The 22,212-nt window shown below is 46.5% G+C and overlaps 1 pseudogene across 1 annotated transcript in view; it reads right to left on the reverse strand.

Annotated features, from left to right (window-relative positions):
• Positions 1 to 22,212, reverse strand: part of LOC146813082 (uncharacterized) — a 136,129-nt pseudogene that overhangs the window by 42,181 nt on the left and 71,736 nt on the right. Inside the window, exons 6-7 of the transcript XR_014966953.1 lie at positions 9,380 to 9,490; positions 3,865 to 3,954 (exon numbers count right to left, since the gene is read on the reverse strand). The product of XR_014966953.1 is annotated as an uncharacterized LOC146813082 (transcript). The remainder of the gene's footprint in view (positions 1 to 3,864; positions 3,955 to 9,379; positions 9,491 to 22,212) is intronic.

The raw sequence follows: 22,212 nt of genomic DNA on the forward strand, positions 1-22,212 counted from the left end.
CAAGGATTGTCCAGGGATACTGTGGGATCCTTTGACTCACTGCCGTATGTGTTCTGGACGGTCGTGCTAAGGTGACTGACCGTGCCTTTATTCACATTTTGAGTACGTTTTATCCATTTCTCTTAGGTCTGTTAGGCGCTGCCACATTAGACCTAGTTCCTATATAGCCTAAAGCTTGCTTTCTCTGCTTTAGGAGCATTAGGGGGCCCATCCACCGCATTTTCCAGCCCGATTTCCCTCGCCGTTTCCAGATTTGGTAAATAACATTCGGTTTCATTGTGCATTCACATCCAGCCATTAGGCATCACATAATTAATACGGAGTATTCAATTCCTTTTAGGTGCTACCCTTCGCTGTCCTAATGAAGACCCCATGCTAAGGACTTAACAACATTGATTATGGGAAGGGGTCGAAACGTTGACTTTTGCTCCTTTTAAGACAAGCTTTGACGACTGAGATTTTTTATCAGCGTCCTCACACTGCTATGTGTTTATGTTGTAATAATTTGCCTGTTATAGGCTGGACGGTTTTCATCATGTAAATATAATGTATATATGGCACATTACCTTTCCCTCTTTTACAACCCTCACAAACGCACATTTACCCTGAGCACTTTATTCTCTACCCCTAACCTGAGCACCGTTTTTTCAAATGCATAGGCAATTGTGCGGTCTTTAACAATCCATTGATGTCTTGATAATAAACTGCATCTATTGCAGACTCGTGAATGGGATGCTGTGCATGGTTTAATCTTTTTGCTTTGAAATAGTCGTTCTTGTGACCACTTTTCTACTGTACTGCACCTTGAGGGAGCACCACAGAACCTACATCCAACACCAACAGTGACCTTTTTTCACGCGTTTCCCCACCAGTATCGCGTAAAACCAGCGCCTCCGCAACTCCTGCTTCAGCTCCCTGGACAGCAAGGACGACTCTGCAACTGGGCTTCTCAAGTCTAGTAAAATAGAACCGACTGTCGTGGCTTAGTCTTGGGACCCCCATCACCTTTACCCTCCTTGGGTTCCACGCAACTTGACCTGCAATTGACCGATTGTCACTAGTGCTTTTTCCCCATTGATCGCAATGCTAACGTTTTTCAGGAAGGATTTATTATTGGATTCTAAAATACATATCTCAGGTTGTACTTATCTGATTTACTTTGCTTTGGTGGGCCAAAAACCAAAACTAAATCTGCAAAAAAATTTCAGCGATCCCACGGGACTCCTATGGGATCGTAAAAAAAAACAAAATGGCAGCCGGTGTAATTTTTTTAATTTTTATTAATGGAGGGGGGTGCAGCCCCTCTCCCGAGCCATCACAGGCCCTGGGGAGCCCACCCCCGGGCCTAAATTTGTAGAGCCTCAAAAGGTGGGGGACCCAATCCCCCAGAGTCGCTAAACTAATTAAAAGTGAGTGGGCCCTTACTGGCCACCACTAGCTTTGTCCCGGGAGCCCACCCTGGGATATAGTAGTTTTCCTGCTCACGCCAGTGCAAGCGGGAGCAAGCACCAAGTCTGCTCTCAGCAGGCGGGAGCTTTAAATATGCTCCTGGGATCAGACTTGAGATCAGTTTCCCTGCCCGCACTGAGGAAGAGTACAAAGTAAACTCTCTCCATAGAATAAACGCTGTTTAAAGTACTCACTTCTCTACTCATATCAACTTAATTTCTCAATGTATATTCAGTGACTGAGGAGTTTGATACAGATAAAAGCTGTCCATTGTAGGGCTTTTTTTGAAACAGACGTTGAGTATCTTTAACAACTTGGCTGTCTCTGAAGAGCTGTAAACAAATTGAACACTGTGTGTAATGAGGGTTTGCCATATATCTGTGGTCGATTGTTAATGAGAACTAGGCTACCCGTGAAGTATATGGTATGGGGGACAATGTTACGCATAACATGATTGCTACACCTAAGGGAGTTGTATTTGTGATGGCATTAATGATTCTTAATATTATTCTGAGCTATTTTGTACTTATTTTTAGGTTTCTATGCTAGTTTATAGAGTAATGTGTACAAAAGAAGCTTGGAAGATATAATCAGGGATGTTATCAATTATGTCATTTGAGACATCATCAGTAGTGTAATAAATGATGTAATAGAACATATTATGAGTGATGTAATATGTTAAGTCATAAGCAGTGCATGGAGGGGGCGCAAGTTAAAATTAACTCTGCCAACTAGAAATGGTGAATTTCTGCGTTTTTGTTTGGTTCAAAATGTTAATATTGTCGTTGTCCTATTCACCTAACTATAACATTACTTTAACCTTTGTTTTTTCCAGGCAGGGGGATGACTTTATGTATGGTAATAAAATATTACTTTACATAAAAAAAATCTTAAGAAACCCTTGAAATTCACTGATATAACCCAAGATTAAGGTAACATTATAATTTGGCCTGATCAAAAGATCCGTTTTTGTTTTTAAAAAAAACTTAGAATATATATACACACACACGCACACACACGTGCACACTAGGCCTGGGCGGTAAATTCCGTTCCGTTCGCGGATTTTGCAGAATTTGGGTAATTTCGCGTTCCGCGGAGAACGCGAAATTGCCCAAAAATCTGCGTTCCGCGACTTCGGGAAATTTTTTGCTTGTTCGCGTTCTCAATATGCGTGTTCGCGAGGTATTTCACCCCGAGCACGCAAACAGCGATCGCGAACAGGTAAAAAGTATCGCGAACAAGCAATTCCGCGTGTTCGCGGAATTTCTGCATGTTCGCGGAGATTTTTTACCGTTTCGCGGAGATTTGCGTAACTAGATTACGCAAATTCCGCCCACCCCTAGTGCACACACACACGATGAAACGGAGAATGTGGTTTCTCGATGAAAAACAGTGAACATCCAACCGCAAATAAATTCCCTTGAAGGTTAACATAGAAAAATGGTGGAATGCTGGATGTGGTTATTCTATAGCTATAAACATAACTTCACACATCTTCCCCTGTGCAACCCTAGCAGGGTACTGATCCATATGTTGAATATTCATGTGAAATCGGTCAGTGGAGGGAGCTTATAAATATATGTTTATCATTGGCTTTTTAGTAGGTCACACTTTCAGAAAGATAAATCACTTGGACAGGGTGGGAGATCTGTCACTCTAGATGCAGTTCTTGGTGGAGTTACCAGTGAAATTTGGTGTTATTGCCAGAACTTTGTGCGTCATTTGCCAGGCTCCAAATTTGCAGATGTCCTGCCGGGGGCAGCAACAGTAAATCTGTTGTTAAACTACAAGTGTGAGCATAATTAGCTACTTTTCAAGGTGAATGTTTATATGAAAACCAACAATCCTGTCACGAAAAACACTGCAAGCAATACCTTTCCCTATTACGATAGAAGTTCAATTAAATGATTATCTGTGAAACAGGATGTATAATAGATAGATAGATAGATAGATAGATAGATAGATAGATAGATAGATAGATAGATATTAAACAGCCTGACAAATCTTCTACCCAGAAATCATGATCTTATCTTCTCCAATCGAGTCTGTATGCAAGCTGTTTGGAGCATTTATTAAATGGCATAAGATCACATTATAGCTTTACTGGCCTCCTTCCTCTTGAGTGGTGTGTGATGGTGACTTTAGCATCTTCTGTCATATTCAAATAGACGAACTGTCAAGTAACTACTGTGGTTTCTTCAATAATTGGTAATTTATGCAGCATTCTGAACTTCCTGAATCCAGTTTACTCTCGAATTATGATAGGATGGCCTTCCTAATCATTTATGTAATTCAGGTATCCTAAATGCCAATCCAGGCATGCACCCACAAAGCACTACATGCTTGACACGCATTCTGTGATGGAGAAGTGAGAACCCACATGGTAACACAAACCACACAAACATATTTACTCACCTAAGGGTGCTTCAAGGACCTCTCTGCTCTCCAAATCCTCTTGGTCCACAGAATAGGTCTCTTGTTCTTTTTTAATAATCACTGAGACACCTGAGGTAGAGAGAACATGTCCCAGAATCAAAGATAGGAAATGTGGATAGACACTTCATAACAAAGAAGGAAAATGGACTAAGAACGTGTTGACGCATGGAGCCTAAATCTAGTAATTTCACTAATCACCGAAGGGATACATTTGTACCAGCAAATGTAATGGGAATTATACAATCAAGCAAAGCACACACGGTGATCACAATGAAAAGAGAACTCAGTGCATACACCATTACTGATGAAACATAATGCTCCTCCAGGAGACAAATACTGAGATGAGCGAGGATAATGACATTATGGATGCTGGAGCATCCCACCAAAGACCACTTTGTAAGCTGAAACCAAATACAAACCCAATGGTTAAATCAAAAAAGTGACCAATGACCTTCTTCCCCAAAGGCATGCAGAAGACTTTTGATTTTATTGTAAAACAATATAAATTCCTTCTATTGTAATTTTGAATGAAAACTGGTTGCGGATTGGTCTCCCAGACCTGTATAAACACTTCACTGTTGCCGCCTGAAAACCAAGCCCCTCATTTAGAGGTTTGGGCAACAGTTAAAATGTACAGCTGTTCATTGAGTGCATCACTTCACAGTAATTCTGCCACTGATGACCACAGTAAAAGAGGTTCTAAAGAACAGAGAAACCATGCTCGAATTAACCACTGGTAACTATCTTAGCACTGGATACCCTCACTGGTGATTAGTCACGCTATACAAATACTGATTGATTGACTGACTAGTTATTCTCCATCCTCTTAACCGGGCACCTGAACTGAACGAATGCACCATATGAAATATAATCGCCCCTTCTTGTCATGCTAGCGCCCAGTTTTGAAAGAGGAGCACTAGAGATGGAATGGTTCAATGGGCACTAGCCTGTAGAGTGTAAATTTCAATCTACAATTTGAAGGCACCCTCCCTTTAAGAGGACTGTGGGACACGTTGGGAGGCACTTCTAGCTATACCTAAACTCAGCAGCCAAGAAAATAGGTGCGAAAGTAGCACTTCCTATGAACACTTAGGGAAAATGTAGTTCAAACAGTGGTTCATCTGTAAAAAGCATAAGTCCTGGGCTCAAAGCTTGTTCCAGGGCCTTGAGCCAGCACTACTCAAGGTGACAAATACCAAGGCTGCGTTGTTTCAATTCCACAACATGCCTCTTTAGTTCTCCACCTGACACTTCTTGCCTCTTTGTCTCACTCTTGCAGGTTCTTTTTCTTCCATCCATTCACCCTCTGTCATTGTTTTTCCATCTTTCGCTTACCGCCTTGGCTCTCGTGCGTTTCTACCCTCTTTCCCTGAATCCGTTTGTTGAGGAAAAATAAGGGCCAGCGCCAAAGAGTGAGTGCCGGTGTGCCCCACCTGCAACCACCGGCTCAAATTTAGCACCAACTTCAAACATTATTTCTACTTCACTCCTTAGTTATCTCCAGTTTGCTCGACCACATCCCTTGGTAAGATCTCTTTGCTGCTCGCTCAGCTCATTTCGGTTTTTTGACTCTCTCCTGCACGGTTTATGATTAGTGTGAGTTTAGTGCATGCTCTGCTAAGTGTTCAGGTTTTTTTATTTTTATTGCGAGTCTTCTGTACGCTCTTTGATGCACTTTCATCACAGGTGCTTTGAGGTTGGTTCCCTTTTCTTTCCTATTCTACATGCTGATCCTGCCTGGGACAGTGGGATTTCCCTGCCTAGGCCCCCTGGTTTCCCTTTCGGATAGGCAGCTTCTCTTCTTTCGACTCTAGGAATCTAGCACCTGCAAATGCAAAGGAAAGCAGGAAAAGTTCATGCAAGCGCCCTGCATCAAAGCGAAGGGATTAACCGTCCGCAGGTGGGAGTGACAGGAAGCACTGAGCATCTCAGGTACCCTGGGTGCTTCCAGCGCCTGCACTGTGACTCCCTAAGAGGCCACAGAGGGATAAAAAGGGTTCAGGGTTGGAGGGGGAACATGTACACCAGTACTGGGGATACTGGACTGCCCTCTACAAGTTGGACTGCTTGATTGGGGCTGCTGTGGATCTGGGATGCTGTTACTGGAAGCACTGACCACCCAGAACGTACTGGCCCAGCATACACAACATGCCAATCTGGTAACAATTAGTCATACCATGATGTATATTTGTAAAGCGCACGTTCACCCAAGTGTATCTTGGCGCTGAATAATAGATTTTGATTGTTACCCAACTCGATGGTACTCATTCTAATCGACCTCAGAAGGGTGACAGGCTGAATGGACCCGCTGTGATTTAAACCTGTGACCACGAGGTCAAACACATGACCCTACAACAGATGCATTAGTCCACTAAGCCAACAGACCCGGCTGGGGATGCGAAACAATGTTGTTACTTGCTCCATGGGTAGAGGATGGGAAGGGTGGTCTAAACCTTGCCTCCCCAATAGCTGCCTAGCACAAAGGTTAACCAGCATTGCCAAAGAAAATAGTGCTGTATAGCCTTGGAACACTGTGCAGCATGCTCAATATAAAACAAAAGGTGTTGTGGCGGTCATGTCAGAATGCACGAGTGGCCAGCGGAACGATACCAGGGCCATTTGCTTTAAGTTTTTATTAAGTGACACCTGAAGATAGCGAACTCCCATTGGATCAGCAAATAACAAAATAAGGCTTGTTAGCTTGACAGCGCCAAATTAGAAAACAAGCATAGGCAAAGCCAGTTCTCATCTTGCCTTTGCCAATGTTGGTCGTTAAAGTATTATTGAAAAAACATTTCAAAATGCTAGAGCAAATACGTATCCAATGGAATCGCAAAACTATATACTAAATTCAGGGTTTTAAATCTTTATATATCACAGGTTATTTTTTAAATACTTTTTGTTCAGGAAACTGAGCACAATTAAAAAAAAGAAAATGTGTCAGAATGTAAAGAGAAATGCTTGTCAAGCCCTAATTTACTTTCCACAAAATTCACCATTTGCATTCTGCAGTAGTCCAGGAAGCAGATTTATGGGCCTTCAGGAGAAAGGTCATGCTAAGTACACTTTCTGCCTCAGACGCCAGCTGAGTACAGCAAATGGCCCTTCGTCCAGGCTATAAAAGCTTTTGTGCGCCAATACTTGTGCTTTCATACAATGTGTGAAATGCAGGAGATGAAACAAAAACTCAAAGTAGGCTTTTCAGCCAGACCTCAGCAAAACTATCCTTATTGCTGTGTTTTTGCAAGTCAGCTGAGTGCAAAAGGGAACAACTCTGTGCGTTATTTGAGAGACGAAGCAGCACACAAGGGAGAGAGCTACAAAACGTACGCACTCTCATGAATTGTTGAATGAAAAAGCAAAAAGTAGTTCCCTAATGTGAGCCGTGGCAGGATACAAGTCAGCCAATCAGCAAATGAGTGACATTAAAGGAATCCAACGGTAAGCTCCCAATAGGTCTTGCAACAAGTCTGCTAGGCTCGACCTAAAAGCAGTCTTGGATGCACTGGGGGGTGATACAGTACGGCATTGTTCATGGAGACCGTAGGCGCATATAACCAGAGACTGACATACATGACCGCCATAATGACTTGCCTTCCATCCCGCCTAGTGGTGGAGCCAGAACTAAGCCTTCAGTGGAGATGGACCTCGAAGAATCCTGGTGCCAGCATCTCGCCAAAGGTCGGGTTAAGAGCACGGATCTCAAACATCAAAGCCACTTGCAAATCCGAATGTGTCTTTTATACACCGCGACTTTGAATTTTTCAACTACAAAGCCTGTGATTTTGGCTTTGCAAGCAGAGATTCTCTTAGTTTATTAGGCACTATGTTCAGAAAAGGCAGACGCGTTGGACCGGGTTGTGCTTAATTTGTGATGATTCGGTTTTGTACAGTCTTACAGACCAGTGCCCTTTACACAGTTTTTTTTTAAAGTGCATAAAACGCCACCATGTGTTAGTTTGGGGAGTGTTTTTATTTTCACCTGAATTAAATAACTGTTACCACTGGTCCATTGGCAGTAAGAGGAGTATTAGATGATCTTCAAAGACTAGAAGACATAGGGGTGCGTGGCTCCACCTTGCAATGGGTCCGGTCCTTTTTGCGAGACCGCTCTTTTCACGTACACACAAAGCAGCACTGCTCACAGATATACACACTATCTTGTGGGGTACTGCACGGCTCGACCCTCAGACCAGCTAGGATTCAATATCTATGTACGCACTCTGGCGGATATTGTAGACGGTTAGGGCCTGACCCTCTTCTTGGTGTTGTCGGCATAGGAGATCATCGTCTCTTTGGCAGCACAGGAAAACCAAACTGCGGGTGTCGTACATGCCTGCTTGTCAAAAGGGTTGGTCTGGATGAATACTGAGCACCTCAAATTGAACTGTGACAAGACCGAAATCTTGGTGGAAGGCAACCAATCCCAGTTGTGGTGCCCACATCTGTGGCCTAAGACTCTGGGAATGTGCCCCACTCCAGTGCCAGCTGTTAATAATGTAGGCATTTGGCTAGACAGCAAGCTCTCAGTAAACACCCAGATCATTTGGGTTGCGGCTTCCTGCTTTGGACTGCTTGGATGGCCGAGAAGGATTCTTGCCTGCTTCCATTTCCAGCACAGTGAACAGTGGTACAGGCGTGGATCCTCTCCCGACTGGATGACGGCAACATCCTGAGCCTGGGTGTCACTAAGGGTGGTCTCAAATGACTGCAGCTTGTCTCAAACGCTGCCACGAGGCTGCTTCTAAAACCACCTAAATTCACCCCCAAAGCTAGGGTTTTACCCAGGTTCCACTGGCTGCCTGTAGAAAAAAGAATTCATTTAAAAGTATTATGTTACACGCACAAACTACTGTCGAACACAGGCCCTCAAGATCTCAGATATCTGGTATCACCCTACAAACCTCATCGCTCCTTACGCTCTTGCAACTCTCACCGTTCGTCAGCTCCTAGAGTAAGAAGAACACACCAAGGAGGCAGTGCGTTCTCCTACCTAGGACCCAAGCTATGGAACGCAACACCACAAGCATTGAGGTCCCGTCAGTCTCTTTCCATTTATCGAAAACAATTAAAAACCTGGTTGTTTGAATAAATTAGCTCATTATTCTCGGAGAAAGTAGCATGTGGATTTATAGCACTGGGAAACCCACTGCGGGTAGCTGCGCGCTTTACAAAACACTAATAATAGAGGATGTAGCCTTACAGCTAGAGCGGTTGACCTTGAAACTGGGGAACCGGGTTATAGTCTCGGCAACGACACTCAACATCCTGTGATTCTGGGCAAATCACTTAATCTCCCCGCACCTAACAAAAATACATGTGCCCATCTGTAACAAAACTGGTGCTCATGTAAAATGCTCTGATACCTGATATCCTCGGGGCTAGTTCGCGGTATATAAAACTCTAAAATAAATAAATAAACCTGACCTGGGAATTGGTCACCGACTCTCCAATCCCTGCACTTGACAGGAATTTAACAGCCGTGAAAACGTACCAGAGTCTGGACAGCTGATGGTTTCCGCTCTTTCCGCGCCAGGATGATACATCAGACCAGTCTTGGGCTCTCCTTTGTTCCTCAAACTGGTGCTCAAGAGGAAAGGAAACTCTACAGGGCAAGACAAAGAAAGTGCTTCCATGAATGCTTTCACTTTGAAACTAAACACCAGCAAGAACATATTGAAACTGTCTGCATTGTATGGCATTTAAAGCTGCACAGTGTTTAAACAAAAAAACAGACAACTCAACAAATCCACAGTGGTGTGCATACATGAGCAGAAATGTACATTTTACTGAGGCACCAGGAAACAAAAAGGAATGCTATCTTCATTGGGAACATGTCTTGTGCTTTCAATAAGAACTCCTAATCACATTTTCCTGCACCTAGCTGAGAGGAGACAGAACAAGGTTAAATGAAGCAATGTACAAGGCCTCCTATCACAGAAGCACCATCTTTCTGATTGTGGGCTATCTTATCTGGGGGGTTTTCTTGTGAAGTGGGCTTTATATGCTACTAAACCTACTTTAAACAGAAGTCTTGTAAAGATAACTTAGGCGGAGTCTCCACAATACACATGCCACCCCCTAACTCCCTACAGAGATGCACAATGACCCTCATTGATAAACTGAGGCTTACAGAGCTGTGGTCTGCAGCAGTTTCTCCTGCGACCTTTAAACATGTGGTCCACAAGAGCATAACATCACTTTTGCAATTATCTGACAAGGATGCTTTGGCCAAAAAAAGCAGATGGCTAGACTATATTAAACTCGCACACCTAGTTCCCCACAATATATTAATTGTTCTCTTAATTTAAAGCAGAACATCCTTTTATTTATAATGGCAACTTTCCCACAAAGGACTGTTCCTGGTTTAAAATCAACTTTGTTAGATGCAAAATACAGACATTGTTGGACAGTGCATGTATAAGCCCTGCTGTGCTGGAGGCCGGTTGGAAATAGCTAAGGACCTATTTTAATCAACTTAATACGAGGACGTGTAGGCAGGCCCTGGTTCAGAGTTTAAATGGTCAACACATTAAAGTGAAACTTGGTAAAGTTTATGGGCCTTATTGTAAAGCTGTTAAATTATTGATTTTTGAGTTTGAGCTGTATTGTTTTTTGTACTGTTTTTGATTGATGTTTCTTTGTATACACCTTTAATTAGTTAAGTGTGTCTTGTTTCATATTTTATAAGGATTTTAATTAACGCTAAAAGAGCATAATATTCCATCTCTAATAGGCTTTCTGCCCCTTCAACTAAAAGTGAAATAAGCCGCAAAACTCGATCTTTACACTTTTTTCAAAGGGGGATTATGAACATAGAGTAAATAGAAATCTCTAGGGTACCATGTTTACAAATAACCACCTGAAAATCCACCAAGCGCCATTTATTTATAAAGTTTTATATAGCGCGAACATGATCCCGAGGGATATCAGAGAGCTTTACAATTGGAGGGAGAGGAAGGTAAAAGTTGCAGAACATATGTCAAATCGGGATACCAAACAGAGCACATATCAAAACAGAACCTACAGCACAAGAACGGATACAAATGAAGGGGTCGACAAAGAGTAAGATAACAACTGGTACACAGCGAACTAGGAGGGTAACAAATGATTCGAGAAGGAATAAAAAAAACAACATAAAAAACTAAAAACACAAAAGAATAACATCAAGCGCAGGGCTTCAAGGTGTAAGTCCAATGCATTAGAGCAGACAATCCAGCACCCAATTGAGGTAGGAACTTGTTCATAAGGAATCTTTTTACTTCAACTTTGAAAGTAACCTTGAGGAGATTCTCCGTATTTCTGGTGGGAGAGAGTTCCAGATCTTCGGAGCAGAGCCGGAGAAAGTTCGATGACACGTTCTCCTTTTGCAAAAAATCTGAGATTTTAGGAGGAGGGAGTTAGCACTCCTAGAGGGTCTACCCCCTCCGGATAGCTCCAGCTTTTGTGCTAGATAACTGGGGGTTTTGAAATGGAGGGCTTTGTGTGATAGGCAGGCAATCTTTAGCTGTATTTTTGCTTCGTAGGGTAGCCAATTTAGTGATTTTAAGACTGGGGAGATGTGCGCATTTCTTTTGGTACCCGTGACCAATCTGGCCGCCGCATTCAATGCGGCCCTTAGTGGGGTCAAGGTATATTTGGGGAGACCACAGAGCGTAGCACTGCCATAGTCTAGCCTCGGCAAAACCAGCGCTTGGACCACTTGCTTGAAGTCAGCTTGTGGGATGAAAGATTTGAGATTCCGGAGTGTCCTCATCAGGTGGTTAGCCCACTTGCAAACATTGCTAATATGAGTCTTCATGTTCAAGTGCTTGTCCAGGGTGATTCTGAGAGATTTAGCCGAGTCAATAATGAGGGGGGAGCAGTTGAAGGCGGTGAGGTGGTTCATTCAGAGATCTAACTTAGGAGTGTGATTCAGAGGAGAAATGAGAAGGAGGTGTTGAGCAGGAGGTGGTTCTCAGTTAACCAGTTTTGAGTAGTCAATAGGGTAGAGTTGAGTGAAATTATGTTGTCGGGGGAGGAGACTTTCAGATAAAGTTGGGTGTCATCCGCATACATATAGAAGAGAATGTCCATGGAATTTAGAGCATTAGCGAATGGTTCCAAGAACAGGTTGAAGAGTATGGGAGAGAGGGCGGACCCTTGGGGGACCCCCATGGATACTGGTGATGGCTGGGAGAGAGAGTGGTTCACCTTCAATCTTTGGGATCTGTGATGGAGGAACGACGAGAACCATTGCAACACCGTACCAGATAGGCCCATCCTATGCTCTAGAATGAATAGGATGTTGTCGTGATTAACAGTATCAAACGCAGAGGAAAGGTCCAGGAGGAGAAGGAGGCACAATTCATTTTGGTCAAGCATTTTTAAAATGTCATCCATAACGTGAGTGAGAGCAGATTTGGTGCTGTGCCCACTGCGAAAGCTAGATTGATGTTGGTACAGGAGATTTAAATTTTCGATTTGAGCACAGAGTTGCGATTGGATGCATTTTTCTAGAAGTTTGGCTAGTGTGGGGATGTTAGAGATAGGGCGGAAGTTGTTGAGGTCAGTGCGGTCTACGGTAGTTTTTTTTTTAGAATAGGTGTTACCCGAGCTGCTTTTAGGCACTCCGGGATCGTTCCTTGTGACAGAGACGCGTTGACAATCTTTGTCCAGATGGGAGAGATGACATCCTTGATTTCTTTGAAGATGGAAGGTGGCAGCGGGTCACTGAAGATATTTGATGGATTAATACTCTGTAAAACCTTATTAATGTCTCTTTCACTGAAGGGGGTAAAGGTGTCCCAGAAGGCATTGTTCTTGATGCCCATACTCATCGGTTCGATCTTGTCTAATAGGGCCGGGGGGAGGAGGGGGGGGGCACAGTCCCATTTGATAGCAGTAGAGACAGCCTGGTCTCCAAATCAATATTGATGAGACTAGATTTCTCAGTGAAGAAGGCAGCCAGATCATCACATGAGGGGGGGGGCGGGGGCAGACTTCAGAGTTAGAGCGGTTTGGTGCTTCAACCGATTGTTGTTTAACCAGTTCAAAAGGTTTCTTGGGTCGATTTGCGGCTTGATTGAGTTGGGATCTGAAATAGACCGCCTTAGCTCTCTTGATTTGTTCGTTATAGGAGCTCCTTACTGTTCTAAGGATTTTTAACTGGTCCGAGGATGGATTGGATCTCCAGGATCGTTCGATTGCCCTCTGGTTGCGACGTTCCGAGTTTAGGTTGCCATTCAACCATGGTTTGGATATTTTTGATGAGGCATTTTTTTTGTTGGAGTGGAGCAATGGAATCCATGATGCTAGAGATGGTAGAGTTGTAGAAATCAGTGAGTACATGAGCCTCAGACATGTCAGCTTGGGAAGAGAGGGCAGATTTACATTGGTTTGCAAGATCGGCTGTGTTGATATCCCTGAGGTCCCTTTTCCAAATCTTCGATTTCCTTGGTTGTGCCTTCCTCAGAGACACCTCCATGTTAATATGGAAGAAGATGCTGTGATGGTCGGACCAATCGCAAGGGGTGATGGTATCCATTGTGATGGTGTGTTCTTTGGTGATGATGAGGTCCAGAGTTTCTCCTTTATTATGGGTTGACCGGTTACAATGTTAAATCAGCTCGTGATCACTCAAGAAAGATTTGAGGCATGTTACCAATTGGCCATTAAGGTTAGACTAGTGAAGGTTGAAATCACCGAGGTAGATGTGGGACAGAAAGGAATCAGCATTGCGAGAGATGATTTTCATTAATTGTTCGATGAAGGGGAAGTTGTCCAGGGGGGGTGATAAAATGTGTGTAGTTTGCACACCGGGCGGTTGTTACTAGAGATGTCGAGACAAAGGTATTCGCATGATGATGGTGTAGAAGACTCCGAGAGGGAGACCTCGAGTGTGCTCTGATGTATACAGGCTAGGCCACCTCCCAGCTTCAAAGCTCTGTCTAGACGAGTTATGTCATGAGTAGGGGGCACTAGGAGGTCTAGGATAGGAGTGGAAGAGAGATTGAGCCAAGTTGCAGTGAGGATGATGATGTCTATCTCATTGTTTTGGATGAGGTCGAAGATATCAGAGGCGTGTTTGCTGGCTGACCTGTAGTTGAGCAGTACGCAATTAAGTTGAGCCAGTGTATGGGGGGGGGGGGAGGGAGGCGTCAGTATGATCTTCACTCTCAAGAGTGTGTCATTGCTTTTGACTCTAAGGTGGAGGGGGGGTTCTCTGTTGGGGTTAGTGTGAATGGCTTGAATAAGCCCCGTAGGAATCTTGTTGGTGTCTAGGATAAGCGAGTAAGAGTTGAGTAAGTCATCAATATCTTCTGGGGCGGGAGGGTGCGTTAGGTAGGGGTACGGTTTAGAGATAGTGAGGGGCAAGAGTTGGTCAAGGCGACCTCTAATGCTAGCACTGGCAGGGGCACTGGGCAGATTCTGACGAGAGAGGAGGGAGCTTAACAAGGGGAGATGTTCCAGTGAGAGGGCTTTCAAATCATGAAGTTCGAGGGTGAGAAGGTGCAGTTGGAGGGATAGATCGTCCAGGCGTGCCACCAAGTCTGGGTGCTGGGAGAAAGGTAGAGGTTGTGCGGGGAGATCTGGCAAGGAGAAAGGGTATCGCTGTGTGCCTGTGGGGTCAGAGGCGGTAGTGAGAGGTTCCAGAGGGGGGAATTGGTCACTGAGGACTTGCGGTGTTCCAGGATGCATTGGTGAGGAGGTTGGTAATGGTGAGAGGGTTACTGGCTGTGAGATGGGTGGAGCATTCAATCCGCCACCCAAAAGGGACGAATGACGGTTCGTGGGCGAGGAGGGAGGTGTATCGGAAGAGGAAATGGGAACAACGATTTGGGGTACCCTTGTGGTTACTAGCACTACATCTTGTCGCAAAGAGATTGAATTGTTAGCCAAAGAGTTTTTGATCTTCATAAAGAGTTTGTCGAACTGCTCTAGATTTCGATCTGATGATTGAGTGAGGACGATCCCGTTGTTGTAAATGGTGATAGTGAGATCAGCTTTGAAGGTTGGAGAGGAGGTAACGGAAAGACTAAAACCATGAGGTGTTTTCCTTATCTGTTTGACCTGAAAAAAAGATATGAGGGTTTTCCTCCATTGGGCTCTTCTGTTCGTGAAGAAGATTAGGTCGTTCAGGATGTTGCCATTAGAAATACAGAAATAAGTATGATATAAGCAGTTCCGGGTGTTTTTTGATTATGTTGTGTTCGAATTTCTTGGCCGCGTTTTTAGTAAGGTTAGGGGGATAAGTAATCTTAAAGGCATTGAAGCCCACTTGGGAGAGTGAGCCTTCAATAGGGCTGGTGATGGATGTGGCCATCGTGGGGGGAGGGCACAATGCGAGGGAGAGGGTGAGTTCTTGGGTCAGATCTGGTCACTCCTAGGGTAGGCCTGTTAGAAATCGTCAAATATATAATATAAGTAGAAAAGACCCAACCTGGATGTACTCCGTAGGAGGGTGAGTATCTTCTATTCATAGAGGGAGAACCTGTAGAGTATCGCATGCACAAAAGTTACACGGAGGACACAGAGCCCAAGTGTGTGAGATAGACATAAAAGTAAAATGACAACTCCAAGATGGCCGCCAGGGGGCGAGGATGGAGCACACCTATTTCACTTTCAGTGGCTCAGTTTCCACAAGTAATGCCAGGAGACAAAATGGGTGACCCTAAGTAACCCCAAGCAAAAACAGACAAAATGGATGCCCTTCCATGCAGACCTGTATGGGGTAAGATCACGAGAGACTCGTGCTTAGATCGGCAATAGCTCTGCAGCCCCTGCAGACTTCATTCAATTTGGTATCAATAAAGATTGGATACTTAGTCAGGCCGAGGGTGACGATCAGCGCTTCAGGAGGTGGCTCAGAGACTCTGAAGCTCAGCTTCATAAATCCGGGAGAGCAAGCGACACCTGCATGTATGCTCAAGGAACAGTGAATTGTGCTGCAATGAGAGGCTCTATCGGAATCCCCATGCCCGGCTGTCACCTCAATAGTCCGGGTAAAAGGCGCTGCGGGAGGGAGGGAGACACCAGCCCTCAGGATGTCAGACCCGGGACCGCGCCTCAGTAATCATGGCAGAAACAGAGTGGAGGCCTGATGGAAACACCGGTAACCAGGAAGTCAATCCTGGGACTGCCCCCGCCAATCCAGGCAGAAACGGAACTCCGGTGATAAGAGGGAGGCACCGGCACCCAGGAGGTCCATCCAAGGACTGTACCTAAGACCTCTTCCTAACATCAGCCTGGGGGGGGGGGGGAGGGGGGGTGTAGTTCACCGGCCACGGCCCGTTCAGCATCCTAGATGGGACCCACACAGTGCTCAGCAGGCACAGCCGGTCAGAACTCCTCCGCCTCCGCCTCCCCTCAGGAGGAACGTGTGGCCGGAAGAAAGAAACAGTCCCAGGGCAGAAAGGCCCCACGAGCCAGCCCCGTTGGACCGGAGTTGCTCGGTGTTCACTCTCAGAAGCGGGCTCGTTCAACAGCTCCTTGGAGCCTGTGCACTCAAATACCCCAGTACGGCAATCTTCAACCCAGCCGCAGATGAAGACTGAGCCAGCGAGTCAGCGCCATAGCCGGAGTCTCGACGCCATACCATAGTACCTTTCCCTGGGTATCCAGTTGTTCTGAAAAAACTACCTAGTAGAAACAACAGGATCATATTCTGAATGTACTAGACGTGCTGTGGTGAAGGAAAGACCTTGAACCCCAAGTGTCCTGAACTGCTCCAATGAACGGAAGTCTCTGTGTGGGGCTCAGGTGGGACTTTTGCTCCTTGATGCGGTAACCCAATGATGTCTAGAGTTCAGCTGTTGTCTGTGGTGTTCGACGGCTCACTGTGGTGAATCCATATGTAGCAGCTCAATTAGCCTTCGAAGATGGGCCACATCCACCACAGTCACGAAAATCTGAGGATCTGGGGTAAGGCCAAAAAGGAGAATGGCAAACTTTAAGTGCTCCTGGCCCACCTTGAACCACAGATAACGCATGTGGGACTGCAGGATGAGTTTGTAGATAAATATCCTCTAAGTCCAGGGACATCATCCAGTCTCCTTTGTGTAGAACGGTTTGGAACTCAGCCAGCATGAGTATTTTGAATTGGTACTACCACAGAAAGGAATTCCGTGGACAAATGTCCAGGATAGGCCTGGGGCCTCTGTCCTTTTCCGGGTTGAGGTAGTAGAATGAATAACATCACTTGCCTTTCTCGGAGTCCAGTACCCATCCTAGTGCATCATTGGAGGGTAGACGATTCATCTGCATCAGGATTTGTCTAGTGCTCCCCCAAAGTATGTTGTGGTGTAGGAGGAAAGTAGGGTGTTGTGGAAATGAAGAGGAGGGCATAGCCCCTTTAAATGATTTGTCTGACATAAGGAATGTCCATCCATGGAGGAAATGTCTAATCCAGCCCCCCAACTACGAGGCATGAGCCTCTGACGACTAACTAAAGCGGCTTAGTAGGCTTTGCACAGGGCGGAAGAAACTGGAGGACCATTGACCCTGATGCAATGTGCGGTTCTGCTGGTGCCACATCCATGGCCCTAAAACAAGACGTCTGTCTACGAGTCAGAAAGGAAGATGTTTCCTATAGTCTAGCCCCTGGAATAGACCTGGATTTTATTAATTGATGGAGCAATTGCCTCAGTGGCATCAATAAACCCAGGGAGCCTGCAGTTGCTCACCTGCCTTTTAATCTTTCTAGCGCGAGTACATTTCTTCCCTGAAGAATCTGGACCCTTCGAAGGCATATAGCTTGCACATCGCCTGAAAATCCATGTGTCCCTTCGAAGCAGGAAACTGGTGCCAACAGCCCTGTCAATGCATTTAGTAGAATTTAGGCCTGTACCGATTACATACTGCACTGCATCCTGCCCATCATCTGAGTTGGAAAAACTCTCAGGTCCTCCGGGGACCACAGCAAGATCTCGCTGGTCAAGTGGCACAGACCAAACATGTACCTGCCCAATAAATAAACTGCTTTTATGGGTCTACGAGCCAAGCTCGCTGGAGAAAGCATTCCTTTACAAAATGTGTCCATCCATTTGGAATCCCTAATTAGAGGATTGTTAAAAAAGGAATTGGGATTGACCATGCTACTGGAATCCTGCATAATAAGGCTCCAGGCAGGCAAGAACAAGGCTTGTACCATGGAACCATGAAAGAATATCAGTGAGTGCATGTTGGACTTGGCCCTTTTCCCGGAATTTTTTCGCTTTGATGGGAAACTCCATGTTATATAAATGCAAATATTGAAAGCTGTGTGATGGTGTACGCAGACGGAGTTTCCCTGTTTACACATGTAACTTTTAAAATGGATGCCATTGCTGTGTGGTTGTGCCGTCTGAATGAGCTGGTTTAACAGTCTAATCGTTATTTCCCAGCAACCCCAGATTTTGGAGGGAAGCCTGGCACCCAAGGTGCTCTACCCCTCCCCCGAGGCCAGTTAGAACCAGTTTCCCCAGACGCTTCTAGAAGCTTCTGACATTGTCTGGTAGGTGGGGTGAGGGGCGCATAAAGGGCGGAGCTGGGCTGCCATGTGCTCAGTCAGAGGGTGGACCTGAGAGAGAGGGGACCTGCTGCCAGGGGTTACCGCCACATGGGCCTGTGTGCTGGGCCCTGAGCTTACCTACAACCCCCTACTGTCCACAGGGCGAGGGGAAACTATAGTTGGGGCGATGCTGACCTGGAGGAACCTACGCAGGAGCTTTAGGCGGTAGGGCCTAGTCAGGGACCTATGCCACTGGAAGTGACAGGGCTTAGGCGCTGCCTTTTAAGTTGAGTGAGGGATCCTGAACTAACCCACTGATCTGGCCCGGCGGGAGGAGAACCCAGGGACAACCTGCAGAGACTACTTAGTCTACCTACAGCCACCAACTCAACTCCCCCCCCCCCCCCCTCAAGAGACCCTCAGCCAAGGGTGCAGGATCCAGCAAGCGCCTCGGGGGACCCTGACTGCAGTCTCGGCGGAAAGAGAACGCTTCAAGCTGCCTGCAGAAGGAGAGAAGCTATATTCGGTGGGCGCTACAATTGAGTTGACTGTGCCCTGCTGGCGAGTGCTGCAATCCCAGCTGCATGCTCCCTAGTGCCTGGTGGGCGCTGCATTCCGCTTCCCCCGTGCAGTAGCGATGTCTTTGGGGCATATTGGAACCAGTGGGAGCCCACCTCATGGTCCTGGCACCTTCCAGATTATTTCAATCGGAGCGGGAGCCCACCCAGCGTGAATGCTGCCTTTAGCGGGTGCCTACCCCACTTTATGCTGGTGGCAGTAGTGGGAGCCCACCCGTGGTTATTAGGCTAATTCCACGGGAGCCTACCCCGCGTTTGAGCTGCCAGGAGTGCGAGTGTACTTGCACTGAAGGCGGGAGCCCACCCCGCACTTCGAATCCTGGAAGAGCCGCCGCGCTGCCTGCGGATTGGCTGGCGTGGGCGGAGGCGAAGCAGGAAAGGATTGCCTGGTCAGGCGGGTCTCCCGGGAGCGAAGGAGAGCCCCGCGGGTAGCCTGCGCCGCCCGGAGCCTTGCAGGCTCCATACGAAGTTCCAGGTCCCCGGAGGGGGGGGGCCCGGGTGAAGCCCAGTGAGGAACTGGCATCGGCGGGGCTCCCGAGAGCAAGAGAGAGCCCCGCGAGCCGTGCCTGAAAGTCCCGAGGCCCAGGAGGGGGCTCGGGTGAAGTCCGGTGGTGTGCCGACGTTGGCAGGGCTTCCCGCGAGAGGAGGAGAGCCCCGCGTGAAGCCGGCGCCGCACAGAGCCTCGCAGGCTCAAGAACGAAGTCCCGGGTGAAGCCGGAAGGCGCGCTGTGGTGGTCAGGGCCTCCCGGGGCTGAGGCGAGCCCCGCATGCCGCGCCTGCTGAGAGAGAGGCCCGAAGCCTGCCTCGGGAGCTGGTGAGTGGGGCTTGGGGCTTTACTTGGTGGGGGTGTGTCGTGGCACATTACCGGTGCCCGCCCCAGCGCCTTCGACGTTTCCCTGCGGCACCGTCGAAGCGGGCCACTGCACCGGTGGGCACTGTGGTACTTTGGGGCCCAGAAGGGGGCTCCACCGTGGCCCGGTTTTATTTCCTGGGACACCGCTGCGTCAACAGGGGCCCGTATCTTGTGCTCCACGTTTCCCGGAGGGTAGCGACTGCGGGTCAAGGCATAAGGGGTTTTTGCCCCAGGTTGTTGCACGGTGGTTGAAGGACCTGACACCTCATCACCAGTCATTTCCTCAGCAATTACACCCGTGATTCAGGCATAATGATGAACTGCATAATGTGCTGTTGCGCCTAAAGAAGGGCCCCACGCTAAATGTGATCTATGCCTAATGCCGGATATGCTGCCTACGCCCTACTGCTTACGCTGCAGACGGATGTGCCCTACGCTGATGCGATTAGGCCCAAGGGACTACCTGTTGTAATTTATACATCTGCTAATGCCTTTACGCTCATGAGAGTGCCTCACGTCAGGTTATGAGGTTCCAGACATCACCAGTTTGCCCGGTTGGGTTATTGATTATGTCCCGTGTGACCTGGGCCTATTGTTATGCATAGGGTGAGGGTCTGCCTGATGTTGGATCTGTGCCTATGCCAATGCTAATGTGCATGTTTAATGTTAATGCCTCCATTCTCCCGGGTCATTTGGATACTGTTTTTTTCCCTTATGGAAAGGGGGCGAAGGTTACGCAGGATGTACTTAGGCCTCTTGGACTTATGCGGTTAGTGTTCTGCCTCATGAGTTCTTCCTAATGTTTTCCCTTACAGCTTTCCTGCCTCAGGGGTCACTCCTATTGGTGATACAGATGGTGATGTCATGATGTTTTATTACAGGTGTTCCGGACTATTGCCTAATGTTATGCCCTGATGTATTTTATTGCAGGATTGAGGCCGAGGGACTGTATCGTTATTCCTCTTGTGCATCTATTCTATCTGAATGTGGCAATGGTTCCGGCAGGGGCCCGATTGGCCCTGCCATGTATATAATTCCCCCCTGTAACTTTTGACCGAGCGCCAGTTGGCGCAGTATAGAGATTACTACAAATACCCTGTGTTTTGCCAATACAGAAGTATTCTTACACCAACTTGTGTAGCGTCTCTTTTTGTAGTGTGCCTTGTGTGTCGCCTGTGTGTACTGCGTGGATGCTTAGCACATTTCCTCCAGAGTTTGGCCCACCCGCTCTGCACCACGCTACCCGTTTCCAACAGTGCATCATTAAATGGTAGTAGGGGCTCATATGGCATTGCCCCAGGTAGGAGAATTTGTGTCAGAACACTGGTTTATGCCTTAGTGCCTGGCAACTGCAGATCTAGCACCTTAGCCACCATCTGGACTACCACAGCAAACAAGGTACTTTCTTCCACTGGTAGTCCTTGTGGCGAGTCAAATTCTAGCTCATTGCCATTTTGGAAGTACAAGTATACTGCTCAACCCCTTACCCTCATCAGTGTCCTAACAGGCACTATTTGTTGCTTGTACAGGGACAGAATCGAGCTGGTAGTTGCGCCACTGTAGATGTGTACAGTTACAGTCAGGAGCTAAAACAACCAGTTGGGCTTTTGTAATTTTGTAGGGTGACATTGATCACGTTTGGGCTGACATCAATTCTGGGCTTGATATAGGCACCGGCACTGGATCTTCCATCGGCAATGGTGGAGTTGGTATTGGGTTCAGTGCAGCAGGAACAGGAGTGGATCTTGGAGCTGGTGCATAAGGCTGTACCGGAATCAGCCCAAGCATGGTAGACTGCAAAGGGAGGAATCCCCAGCGGTCATCTGACTCGAGGCCCATGTGACTCATTGAGGCCTAAAGAAGCACCAGAAGGAACTGGAATCAGACCAAACATTTGCAGAATGGCCTCCTTGAAGGCTGTGGGGGGACAACAGCGGCTTGGAGAACTTTGGGCACCCCAGGACCAGCCAAGGATTAAGTTCTGGAACAGGGAACTTTTGAAGGGGTGTGAACAAGATAGGGAAGCAACCAGGGTTTATGCAGCCGCACTAACTAAAATAGTCACATATAATACACTGCTATTACACGTTGCCTACCTCAATGGTCAGCTGCTCATTGACCAAACATAAAAATTAATTATATACAAAAGAGAGAGGCAACTACAATCAATTAGTGAATGTCGTAAATTCAAAGAACAAATAAGTAGATGGTAACATGCCCTGGTTGATGAATTAATTTCTTTGCTTTACTGTAGTATTTTTTCTTTTTTCAAAATGATGTAGCCAAAAGGCATCATTGGGGCATAAAATATTAACCACTATGGAAGAACAAAATTTCTCATCTGCGTATAGTCAGACGTGCTAAAATCTTTCACTAGTGAGTTCACACACTAAAGGTATTGACTCCATGGTCTTCCAAAAAGTTCC

This window comes from Triturus cristatus, chromosome 7 (genome assembly GCF_964204655.1).
Source record: "Triturus cristatus chromosome 7, aTriCri1.1, whole genome shotgun sequence".
Taxonomy (NCBI): Eukaryota; Metazoa; Chordata; class Amphibia; order Caudata; family Salamandridae; genus Triturus; species Triturus cristatus.